We start from the raw sequence: 13,828 nt of genomic DNA on the forward strand, positions 1-13,828 counted from the left end.
CCAAAGCTAAGAGTGCATATAAATGGCATTGTAACGGATGGATTACTGGACACAGGTTTGGCTATGTCTGTCATTACTCCAGAATCTTGGCATCAAAATTGGCCTCTTCAAGAGGCAGATGTTCAATTCCTAGGAATCGGAACCCTGTCTCAAGTGAAACAAAGCATGAGATGGGTTGAATGCATAGGGCCAGAAGGACAGAGAGGAAGGCTGAGGACATATGTAGCTAATATCGCAGTTAATTTATGGGGTTGAGACCTGCTGCAGTAATGGAATACCCAGATTAACATTTCTGAGTCCCAGAAACAAGGATATTATAAGGTACTATACACAAAGCACCAGCCATTCAGGCTGTACAAGAACAAAGTACCCAGAAAAATTCTTCAAAGACCTCGAAAGAACGGTACTCAATTTCATATAAAAAAGCAAAAAACCCAGGATAGCCAAAACAATCCTGCACAATAAAAGAACTTCTGGAGGCATTACAATCCCTGACTTCAAACTCTACTACAGAGCTACAGTACTGAAAACAGCCTGGTATTGGTATAAGAACAAACAGGAGGACCAATGGAACTGAATAGAAGACCCGGATATCAATCCACACATCTTCAAAACCTGATTTTTGACAAAGAAGCAAAAAATATCAAATGGAAAAGAGAAAGCATATTTAATAAGTGGTTGGGTATATATTCAAAGGATGCTCAATCATGCCACAAGGACATGTGTTCAACTATGTTCATAGCAGCTTTATTTGTCATAGCCAGATCCTGAAAACAACCTAAATGCCCCTCGATCGAAGACTGGATAAGGAAAATGTGGTACATTTACACAATGGAGTACAACACAGCAGAAAAAAATAACGACATCTTGAATTTTGCAGGAAAATGGATGGAGCTAGAAAACATTATTTTGAGTGAGGTAACCCAGACACAGAAAGATAATTATCACATGTACTCATTCATAGGTGGTTTTTAAACATAAAGCAAAGAAAACCAGCCTATAAACCACAATCCCAGAGAACTTAGACAACAATGAGGACACTAAGAGAGATTTACATAGATCTAATCTACATGGGAAGTAGAAAGTAGAAAAAGACAAGATCTACTGAGTAAATTGGGAGCCTGGGGACTTTGGGGAAGGGTTGAAGAGGGGACGGGAGAGGCAGGGAGGGGATTAGAGAAAAATGTAGAACTCAATAAAAATCAACAAAAAAATTAAAAAAAGAACATAAAGTAACTAGCACATTTTTATAGGTACCAAAGGCCCTACATTTAAATTGGTTAACTGAGAAACCAATAAGAGTTAAACAATGGCCTTTAACAGAAGAAAAACTGCAGGCTTTAGAACAGCTGATACAGGAGCAAGTAAATGCTCACCTTATTGAAGAATCAACCAGCCCTTGGAATTTCATGTATTTGTTGTTAAAAGGAAATCTGGGCCGGGCGGTGGTGGCGCACGCCTTTAATCCCAGCACTCGGGAGGCAGAGGCAGGCGGATCTCTGGGAGTTCGAGGCCAGCCTGGTCTACAAGAGCTAGTTCCGGGAGTGGCACCAAAAGCTACAGAGAAACCCTGTCTCGAAAAACCAAAAAACAAAAACAAAAACAAAAACAAAAAAAAAGGAAATCTGGGAAATGAAGAATGGTGACAGATCTAAGAGCCCTCTACAAGGAAATTCAATCTATGGGCCCTCTACAATCTGGAATTACAAATTGCTCCTAGTGCTCTGTGGAACCCTCAAACACAGCGTGCTCCATACTGAGGGGACCTAAGAGCTCCAGGGAACCCTGAAACACAGCTTGCTCCAATACTGAGGGGACCTAAGAGACAGCCACAGCAAGGATTGGACCAAGATGCCAAGACACTGCCAACCTCATTGAAGAAAGAGATGGGTAGGTCCCAATGCAAGAATTCCTCCAACATCCTAAAAAGCAACATGGTAACACCAGAACTGAGCGGACACACAACAGGAAGACTTGATCATCCTAACCAAGAAGAAGTAAAAGAAAACAACTTTAAATGTAACTTTATGAAAATGTTGGAGACCTTTAAAGAAGAAGTGAAAAACTTCTTTAAAGAAATGGAAGAGAAGACAAACAAAAAATTGGAAGAAATTAATAAATCCCTCAAAGAAGCCCGAGAAAACTAAGAGAAAACAATCAAACAAGTGAAAGGAAACAGTTCAAGACTTGAAGACTGAAATAGAGGTAATAGAGAAAACACAAACCGAGGAAATTCTGAATATGGAAAATCTGGGTAAATGAACAGGAACTACAGAGACAAGTATAACCAACAGATACAAGAGATAGAAGATAGAATCTCAGGTGCTGAAGATACTATAGAGGAAATAGACTCATTGGTCAAAGAAACATTAAATTGAACAAATTCTTTTTTTTTTTTTTTTTTTTTTTTTTGGTTTTTCGAGACAGGGTTTCTCTGTGGCTTTGGAGCCTGTCCTGGAACTAGCTCTTGTAGACCAGGCTGGTCTCGAACTCACAGAGATTCACCTGCCTCTGCCTCCCAAGTGCTGGGATTAAAGGCGTGCGCCACCACCACCCGGCTCACACAAAACGTTCAGGAAATCTGAGACACCATGAAAAGACCAAACCTAGAATAATAGGAGTAGAAGAAGGAGAAGAATTACAGCTCAAAGGCCCAGAAAATATATTCAACAAAACTACAGAAGAAAACTTTCCCAACCTAAAGAAGGATATGCCAATGAAGGTACAAGAAGCTTACAGAACAACAAATAGACTGGATAAAAAAAAAATCCCCTCGCCATATAATAATCAAAACACAAAACATAAAGAATAAAGAATATTAAGAGTTGCAAAGGAAAAAGGTCAAGTAACATATAAAGGTAAACCTATCAGAATTATACCTGACTTCTCAATGGAAACCAAGAAAGCCAGAAGGTCCTGGATAGATGTGCTGCAGACACTAAGAGATCATGAATGCAAGCAAAGACTACTATATCCAGCAAAGCTTTCATTCACCATCGATGGAGAAAACAAGATATAACATGACAAAAACAGATTTAAACAATATGTATCCACAAACCCAGCCTTACAGAAAGTACTAGAAGGAAAACCTCAACTCAAGGAAGCTAACTATGCCCACAAAAAACCAAACACCTGATAATCTCCCTCCAGCATAACCCAAAGAAGGGAAACACACAAACACTACTACCAAAAAAGAACCAGAGTTAACAACCACTGGTCATTAATATCACTTAATATCAACGGACTCAATTCACCTATAAAAAGACATAGGCTAAGAGAATGGATACAAAAACAGGATCCAACATTCTGCTGTTTACAGGAAACACACCTCAACCTCAAAGACAGACACTACCTCAGAGTAGAGGGTTGGGAAAAGGTTTTCCAATCAAACGGACCTAAGACACAAGTGGGTGTGGCTATCCTAATATCTAATGGAGAAGGATGCTTTATACAAATAACAGGAACAATTCACCAAGATGAAGTCTCAATCCTGAATATCTATGTCCCTAATATAAGAGTACCCACATATGTAAAAGAAACATTACTAAAACATAAATTGCACATCAAACCCCACATACTAATAGTAGGAGACTTCAACACTCCTCTCTCACCAATGGACAGGTCAATCAGGCAGAAACTTAATAGAGAGATAAGAGAACTAACAGATGTAATGAATCAAATAGACTTAACTGACATGTATAGAACATTCCACCCAAACACAAAAGAATATACCTTCTTCTCAGCACCTCATGGAACTTTCTCTAAAATTGATCACATACTCGGTAACAAAGCAAACCTCTACAGATACAAAAAAATTGGAGTAACCCCCTGTGTCTTATCAGATCACTATGGATTGAAGTTAGAATTTAACAACAATACAGCTCTCAGAAAGCCTACAAACTCATGGAAATTGAACAGTGAATTACTGAACCACCCCTAGGTCAAGGAAGAAATAAATAAATTAAATTCTTCCTTAAATTCAATGAAAATGAAGGAACAACATATCCAAACCTATGGGACACTATGAAAGCACTGCTAAGAGGAAAGTGCATAGCACTAAGTGCCCACATAAGGAAAATGGAGAAAGCTCACATTAGTGACTTAACAGCACACCTGAAAGCTCTAGAAAAAAGAAGCAGACTCAGCCAGGAGGCCTAGAAGACAGGAAATAATCAAATTGAGGGCTGAAATCAACAAAACAGAAACACAGAAAACAATACAAAGAAGCAATGAAACAAAGAGCTGGTTCTTTGAGAAAATCAACAAGATTGACAAACCGTTATTCAAACTAATCAAAAGGCAGAGAGAACATCCAAATTAACAAAATCAGAAATGAAAAGGGGGACATAACAAAACACACTGAGAAAATTCAGAGAATCATTAGGTCTTACTACAAAAACCTGCACTCCACAAAACTGGAAAATGTAAAAGAAATGGACAATTTTTTAGATTGATACCATATACCAAAATTAAATCAAGACCAGATGAGCAATTTAAATAGACCTATAAGCTGTGAGGAAATAGAAGCTGTCATCAAAAACCTCCCACGCAAAACAAGCCCAGGGCTGGATGGTTTTAGTGCAGAATTCTACCAGAACTTCCAAGAAGAGCTAATACCTATACTCCTCAAAGTGTTCCACATGATAAAAACAGAAAGGACATTGACAAACTCTTTTTATGGGGCTATAGTTACCCTGATACCAAAACCTCACAAAGACTCAACTAAGAAAGAGAATCACAGAGCAATCTCACTCATGAACATGGATGCAAAAATTCTCAATAAAATACTGGCAAACTGATTCCAAGAACACATAAAAAAATCATCCATCATGATCAAGTAGGCTTCATCCCAGAGATGCAGGGCTGGTTCAACATATAAAAATCTATCAATGTAATCTATCATATAAATAAACTGAAAGAAAAAAAAGTATGATCATTTCATTAGATGCTGAAAAAGCATTTGACAAAATCCAACACCCCTTTATGATAAAGGTCTTAGAGAGATTAGTGATACAAGGATCATATCTAAATATAATAAATGCAACATACAGCAAGCCAACAGCTAACATCAAATTAAATGGAGAAAAACTCAAAGCAATTCCACTAAAATCAGGAACAAGACAAGGCTGTCCACTCTCTTTTTATCTCTTCAACATAGTGCTTGAAGTTTTAGCAATAGCAATAAGACAACATAAGGAGATTAAGGGGATTCAAATTGAAAAGAAGTCAAACTTTCGTTATTTGCAGATGATATGATAGTGTACATAAGTGGCCCCCAAAACTCTACCAGAGAACTCCTACATGATAAATACCTTCAGTGATGTGGCAGGATACAAGATCAACTCAAAAAAATCAGTAGCCCTCCTATACACAAATGATAAAGAAGCTGAGAGGAAAATCAGAGAAACATCACCTTTCACAATAGCCACAAATAACATAAAATATCTTGGGGTAACACTAACCATGGAAATGAAAGACCTATTTGACAAAAACTTTAAGTCTTTGAAGAAAAAAATTGAAGAGGACACCAGAAAACGAAAGGATCTCCCATGCTCATGGATAGGAAGGATCAACATAGTAAAAATGGCAATCCTACCAAAAGCAATTTATAGATTCAATGAAATCCCCATCAAAATCCCAACACAATTCTTCACAGACCTTGAAAGAACAATAATCAACTTCATATGGAAAAACAAAAAACCCAGGAGAGCCAAAAAATCCTATACAATAAAGGAACTTCCAGAGGCATTACCACCCCTGACATCAAGCTCTATTACAGAACTACAATAATGAAAACAGTTTGGTATTGGCATAAAAACAGAGACGTTGACCAATGGAATTGGATTGAAGACCTGGATATTAATCCACACACCTATGAACACCTAATTTTTGACAAAGAAGCTACAATTATACAATGGAAAAAAAGAAAGCATCTTCAACAAATGGTGCTGGAATAACTGGATGTCAACCTGTAGAAGAATGAAAATAGATCCATTATCTATCGCCATGCACAAAACTCAAGTCCAAATGGATTAAAGACCTCAATATAAATCTAACCACACTGAACATGATAGAAGAGAAAGCGGAAAGTAGCCTTCAACGCATGGGCACAGGAGACTACTTCCTAAATATAACCCTAGTAACACAGACACTGGGAGCAACAATAAATAAATGGGACCTCCTGAAACTGAGAAGCTTCTGTAAAGCAAAGGACACTGTCAATAAGACAAAAAGGCAGCCTATTGAATGGGAAAAGATCTTCACCAACCCCACATCAGACAAAGGACTGATCTCTCTCCAAAATATATAAAGAACTCAAGAAATTAGACATTAAAATTCTAAATAACCCAATTAAAAAATGGGGTACTGAACTAAACAGAGAATTCTCAACAGAAGAATTTCAAATGGCCAAAAGATACTTAAGGAAATGTTCAACTTCCTTAGTTAATGCAAATCAAAACAACTCTGAGATACCATCTTACACTTGTCAGAATGGCTGAGATCAAAAACACTAATGATAGCTTATGCTGCGGAGGATGTGGAGTAAGGGGAACACTCATCCATTACTGGTGGGAATACAAATTTGTACAACCACTTTGGAAATCAGTATGGCAGTTTCTCAGAAAATTGGAAACCATCCTACCTCAGGATCCAGCAATACCACTCTTGGGAATATACCCAAAATATGCTCAATCATACTACAAAAGCATTTGTTCAACTATGTTCATAGCAGCATTATTTGTACAGCCAGAACCTGGAAACAACCTAGATGCCCCTCAACTGAAGAATGGATAAAGAAAGTGTGGCACATTTACACATTAGAGTACTACTCAGCAGTAAAAAACAATGACATCTTAAATTTTGCATGCAAATGGATGGAATTAGAAAACACTATCCTGAGTGAGATAACCCAGACCCCAAAAAATTAGTATGGTACATACTCACTCATAAGTGGATACTAGCCATAAACAAAGGACATTGAGCCTGTAGTTCATGATCCCAGAGAAGCTAAGTAATAAGGTGAACCCAAAGAAAAACATATATAGACCCACCTGGAAATTGGAAACATACAAGATCATTTGACAAAATTGGGAACATGGGGGCGGGGGCGGTAGAAGGAAGGAGAGAAGGGGAGGGTTGAGGAGAACTTGAGGGAATGGGATACTCAAGATGGAGGAAGGACAGATATGAGAGCAAGGAAAGAGATATCATGATTAAGGCAGCCATTATGGGGTTAGCAAGAAACCTGGCTCTAGAAAAATTTCCAGGAATCCATATGGATGACCCCAGCTAAGAACCTAAGCAATAGAGGAGAGGGGGCCCAAATTGGCTTTTTCCTGTAGTCAGACTGATGACTATCTTAAATATCACCATAGAATTTTTGTCCAACAACAATGGAAACAGAGGCAGAGACCCCCATCAGAGCACTGGACTGAGCTCCCGAGGTCCATTTGAAGAGTTGAAGGAGTGAGAGTATGAGCAAGGAAGTCAAGACCATGAGGGGTTCATCCAAGGAGACAGTTTGCCTGAGCTAATGGGCGCTCATCCCTCTGAATGTGGTTGACAGTTGGGGCAGACTGAGGGGCACAGGGATTTGTCTCTCCTACATGTACTGGGTTTTTGGGCTCCTATTCTCTTTGGAGGTATACCTTGCTTAGCCTAGATGTAGTAGGGAGGGCCTTGGACTTTCCAGAAGGCAAAGTGCCTTACCCTCTCTTAGGATTAGAGGGGGTGGGGTAGGAGGGTATGTGGAGGTTATGGGAGGAGGGGAGGGAGTGGGAATTTGAATTGGTATTTTTTAAAGTAATACACACACACACACACACACAGAGACACACACCAAACAAAAACAAATTGTTTCTGGCCAGGCGGTAGTGGCGCATACCTTTAATCCCAGCACTTGGGAGGCAGAGGCAGGTGGATTTCTGTGAGCTAGTTCCAGGACAGCTAGGACTATTTACATAGAGAAACCCTGTCTCAAAAATTTTTTTTTAAAGAAGATTTATTTATTATGTATATAACATTCTGCCTCCATATAGGCCTGCATTTATGCCTTTATGCCATAAGAGGGCATCAGATCTCATTATGGATGGCTCTGAGCCACCATGTGGTTGCTGGTAATTGAACTCAGGACCTCTAGAAGTATAGCCAGTGCTCTTAACCTTTGAGCTGTCTCTTCAGCCCCTGTTTTGTTTTTAAGATAGGGCCTCACTACATAGCCTTGGTTGGCCTCAGACTCACAGAGATCCACCTGCCTCTACCTCCTGAGTACTTTTTTTTTTTTGTACACCACCACTCCAGGCCTTCATTGCATTTTTTCACTAACTAGCTGGCATCTCAAATTCTCATTGCTTATTATCTAATATACAAAATTGAAACCTGTTCTGCTAAGCTAGTAAGTTATGAGAATCAGCCAATTAACATAAACAATGTGTTTCCTCCTTCGTACTTTAGAGCTGTTGCTGGGAGGCGGTTGCAAAGTTAATCATTTCTCTCCCCTTCCCTGTTCCTAGGTAGGGTCATGCCTGGGTCTTAACAATATGGTGTTAGTGAAAATGTGTGTCCCTTTTAGGATGAAGCATTAGACGTGAATGTGGCTTCTCCATCTTCATTTCCCCTCTTCTGGGAAAACTCCAACGGAAAAGGCTGTCATTAGATGGATCCTTGATTCACATGTGGAGGAAAGCTCTCTACCTACCACCCTTTGCACTGGACTGGTTTTTGTAAGACAAGAAGTTTGACCATATTGGGTAGGGGTGGGGATGGGGTTATGATAGAACACTTTCATTGGATGTGCAAGGCCCTGGATTCAATCCCTAGAACTGTGGGTAATAACAGAAAGGAATTCTTAAAATGAAAGGTTTTGTCATATTAAGAAGCTAAAAGCGCTGGGCAGTGGTGGCACACACCTTTAATCCCAGCACTTGGGAGACAGAGGCAGGCGGATCTCTGTGTATTTGAGGCTAACCTGGTCTACAGATTGAGTTCTGAGATATCCAGCACTGTTACACAGAGAAATCCTATCTCTAAAAACCAAAAAGAAAAACAAACAAGCAAAAAACCCAACATCTCTTAGAGAATGAAGTAGGAGAATATCCTGTAGATTAAAAAAAAATTAAAAACAAGACCACTAGGAAAATATTTCAATAGGCAGCTATGCAAATTCACAGGAATCCAAGTCCATTCCCATGTTCTGTAGTAGATTCTGTCTCTTAAAAATCCATTTTCAGAATTGTGTTTGATTGTTTGTTTTTGCATTTGTGGGGGTTGAATCCAGAGTCTCACACATCTGAATGTTACCTATCCACATCCTAAGCAAGCACTCAACCACTGAGCTACACCGCCAGCCCAAAGCTTCTTTTTAAATTGTGTACTAGAATGTACTGTCTTTCCTGTGAAGGGTATCTTTCATAATATCAAAGTAATAATAGTAAAAATGTCAAGAAATTCCACTGAGAAAGTAAGACCAGTTAGACAACCAACCACCTTTTAACCTGCCCAAGGGAAGCAAGCTTTGAGACTAGCCTGCCAAGAAGCGTTTAGAGTTCAGGCCTGCTTCATGACTGTGCAACTGTGAGTCACTGGTGACTAATCTTGAATAGTTTTGGCTGCAGTCTATGACCCTGGCAGAGATAAAATATATTTAACAAATGAGAGCTAACAAAATATTAGGTACTGATGTTACTCAAGATGGCTTAAAAAACAAAAAACGTACAGTACGAATCACCTTCAGAGAAGGCAGTATGTACTATGCGGGTTAAAAGGCCTGTGAGAATAGCATTAAAGGCTTCATCTTAATAATCTAGAGGTGTGTGACTTAGGTCGACTTCATTAGCTCACAAAGTTAATTTAGGAATAACTATTAATGTGTTAAATAAACTTTCTTTGATCTAAAAATTATATGTCTAAGAATCTGTTCTAGGGAGGAAAGAATATGGTTAAGAATGTTAATAAAAAGTATACGGGCTGAGGATGAGTCAGAGTTTAAAGGAGCTGGTTGCCCTTCCAGAGGATCTGTTCAGTTCCCAGTGCCCACATGGCAGCTCACAACTATCTGTAACTCCAGAGCCATGGAATCCAATGCCCTCTTCTGGCCTCCACAGGCACTAGGCACACACATGGTATAGGGACATGTAGTTGCTTATGAATGAACATAAAATAGATAAATACTTCTTTTAAACTTATGATAATGGGACCCAGTAAGATGGCTTAGCCACTAAAAGCACTTGCTGTGCAAGTCTAGTCACCTGAGTCTGATTCTTGGAACCAATGGGGCTAGGAGAAAACTGACTCCCCAGGGTTGTCCATTGGCCTTCATATGTATACTATGTATCTGCAGGCACACTTCTCTCTCTCTCTCTCTCTCTCTCTCTCTCTCTCTCTCTCTCTCTCTCTCTCTCACACACACACACACACACACACACACACACACTAATAATAATAATAAAATAAAAAGGTTAAATTACGATATGGTCTGTGGATGTAGCTCAATTGTAGACTACTTACCTAACATACATGAGGCCTATGGTTTGATCCTCAGCAACCCCCAAATTTATGATTAAATAGAATAATAAGTAGCTTTTAAATAGAGAACAATGTGTGTAGTAACAGGAAGTGGTATTCACAATATTTTATTATGTGAGAAACGCCTAGGAGGCAATGGGGAGATACTGGCCAAAGAGTACACAGTTTCACTTGGACAGGATATGTAAATTCTGCAAATCTGTAGTACTGATGGTTGCCATAGATACTTGAAAGATACTTGAAAACCTCTAAGAGATCTTAAATGCCCTTACCAGAAAGAACAACTATAGATATGTGAGGTGACAGATATATTAGTTTGATTTAATAGGATATGCAAATACTGAAATATTACATTGTATACTAGAAATCTGTATTTTTATCAACTTTTGATGAATCTGGCTTGGAACTCACAATATAACCTAGGCTGGCTTCGAACCAGAGGCAATCACCCTGTATCAGTCTCCCAAGTACTGAGATAAGACACATAAGCCACCATATTGAGCTTTATTTGCCTGTTATATCTTCAGCGAGACAGTAATATTTGGTTGGTTACCACTGCCTAATTCATTTACAGTGAAGAGAACAGATAAACATTCCAGTATACATAAATTACAGTTTTGTTTTGTTTTGTTATTTTGACATTGGATCTTAGCTTTAGTGGGCTGGGAAATCACTATGTAATCCAGGCTGGCCTTGAACTCATGGCAGTCCTCCTGCCTCTGACTCTACGGTGCTGATTACAAATGTATGACACATCACTCATCTGGAGGTGTGTGGATTTGTTACTGTTGTTTATTTGAGAGGGTCTCACATAACCCAGGCTGGCTTCAAATTCACTCATCCTCCCACTACCACCTACCGAATGCTAAGATTATAGTTAGGCATTTATATATTTCAGACTAGAAGTATGCAGACCAAACTATAGACAGTGGCTAGGTTAGGGGAAAGAGAAGATGATGAGGGTTGAGAAGGGTACATGCGACTAAACTGTTCATTTTCTATACTTGTATTTGTGTGTATATGGTGGTGGTGGGGGGCTGCAGGCACACGCATGCCACAGGACACATGCATGTACAGATTGTGTGTATATGATGTGGGGGGTGGGCTGTAGATACACACATGCTACAGGACACACGTACAGATCGGAGGACAACCTCAGCTGTTGGTCCCTCACCCTACACCTTATTTTGAGACAGGCTGTTTTCCTTGTTCGTCCCTAGGTACACCAGCCTAGTTCGTCTGTGAGCATCCAGGGAGCCTGCTCCGCCTCTCCTTTCACCGTGGGTGTGCTTAGACTACAGGTGTGTGTTTGCACCCAGCTTTACATGGGTCCTGGGGAATCAAACTCAGCAAGCACTTTATCCACCAAGCCATCTTCCCAGCCCTGACTTAAATTTATTTATTTTTGTTGATTTTACATTTCATTCATTTACTACTTCTTGAGATAAGGTCTCATTTTGTAGCCGAGGCTGGTCTGAGACTCAGGGCACTGACCATTTTGCCTCAGCAGGGTGTTATAGACCCAGCGTCCTTTAAAAATGTAAGCACATGCACATGTTCCTTTTTAAGAAAGATGAATGTTTAACAAAAACAGTAGTTCCTGAGACTAATAGCTGGAGATTATTTCTAGGCTACCGGAATTCCTCTGATGAGGTTCATAGGTTCTGGGAACTGCAAAAGCTACTTCGTTGTGGCTGTGGCTACTTCCTACTTTGTATGGCCCACTGTAGGGTTGCCTGGTGTCTGCTCCAATTTCTGTTACTAAATTAATTTTAGCCAGCTGCAGATTATCACAGTCTGGATACTCAGGAATTTATCACAGAGTGCAACGTCCTGTTGTGTGTGTGTGTCTGTGTGTGTACACAGAATTATAGATGAGATGAAAGGTAACTGTTTTTACCTAAAACTAACAAATGCCAAAGCAGGATTCTTATGAAATAACTGCAACTCTCTCTCTCCCTCCCTCCCTCCCTCTCTCCCTCTCTCCCTCTCTCCCTCTCTCCCTCTCTCCCTCTCTCCCTCCCTCCCTCCCTCCCTCCCTCCCTCCCTCCCTCCCTCCCTCCCTCCCTCCTCTCTCTCTCTCTCTCTCTCTCTCTCTCTCTCTCTCTCTCGGTCTTGATTATATAAAAAGTTTTATGATTTACTTCTAAAATATCCCACCACCAATTCAAAAATTAAGAGAAAAGGTGAGAAATCGAAAAAGTTCCAAGTATAAAAAGCTCTCCAAAAACGTTTCGGAAAATAATCAGAGGCAATTAAAGTTGGGTGCAAAGGTCTGGTTTCTCGAGATTAGAAACAAACACTTTTGAAACTCAAACGCTGTAGCCGAGAGCGGCTGCTAAGTTTTGATTATGGCGCCAACGTCCTGGTTGCAGTTAGAACAGGTTTCGTTTCACTGTACTCACTCTGAATTCTTTCGGGGTGCCTCCGATGCTCCAACAGTCTGCAAACCTCAGGAACGGCAAACGTTCAAATGCTTTCTTTCTTTTTTTTTTTTTTTTTGCTTCTCTGGGGAGCTAATGCTTCTGCCACTCCTCCCAGAATCCTTCTAAAAATGCACTTTGGGAAACTTAATTAAATCACTATGCCTGCGATAGTAATTCTAATTGGCCCAAAACATACTTCTGCCACACTTCCCAGAATCCCCCGAGACATTAGCGATGCATTATGGGAATTGTAGTTCAGTTTCCAGGCACGGAGTTGTGACCTTGGATAGCAAAGTTAACCTTAGTTGTCAAAGCTTATAATGAAAACCACTACAACCAAATAACTCTCGCACGTTCCAGCTCTTCTGGCATGGAGGTTTTATTTAGATGTTGCTTGGCTGAATTGGTGAGCTCCAGGTTCAGTGCCTCCTTCAACAAATGAAAGCGCCTTGGAGGAAGGCACTCAATGTCAACTTCACCCTCACTTGAACATGCATGCACCCCACCGACACACATATGCCCATGTACATGAACACACACACACACACACACACACAAGCAAAAACCAGACTTGTTTGTTTTGTTTTGTTTTTTTCAAGACTAGAAGTTCCAGGCCTCCCTTTTATCCCAGGAGGCAGAGCTCTTTGACTTTGAGGCCAGTCTGCAGTACATAAAGGATTATAGGTTATCCAGGGGTGCATACTTGTAGCATGAATAATAAAAACCCAGAGACAGACATTGGGTTTCAACCTGAGGATCAGAATAGCAAAACGGCCAGCCACTAGAGAACTCTTACCTCTATCTATCTCAGACCAAAAATGGGCAAGATCCTGTTTCCCTGAATCCGGAAGACTCCACACTCCACTCCACACTCGACT

At 40.0% G+C, this 13,828-nt stretch overlaps 1 protein-coding gene across 3 annotated transcripts in view; it reads right to left on the reverse strand.

Moving 5' to 3' along the window:
- Positions 1-13,057, reverse strand: part of Nudt13 (nudix hydrolase 13) — a 36,068-nt gene extending 23,011 nt beyond the window's left edge. For 2 of the 3 annotated variants that reach the window (XM_057786853.1, XM_057786855.1), the window contains exon 1: positions 12,930-13,057. The gene's annotated coding sequence lies outside the window, so the exon portion shown is untranslated. The remainder of the gene's footprint in view (positions 1-12,929) is intronic. The other variant, XM_057786854.1, reaches the window with a different exon arrangement.
- Positions 13,058-13,828: the final 771 nt, after the last annotated feature.

Source organism: Chionomys nivalis, chromosome 12 (genome assembly GCF_950005125.1).
Source record: "Chionomys nivalis chromosome 12, mChiNiv1.1, whole genome shotgun sequence".
Lineage (NCBI taxonomy): Eukaryota > Metazoa > Chordata > Mammalia > Rodentia > Cricetidae > Chionomys > Chionomys nivalis.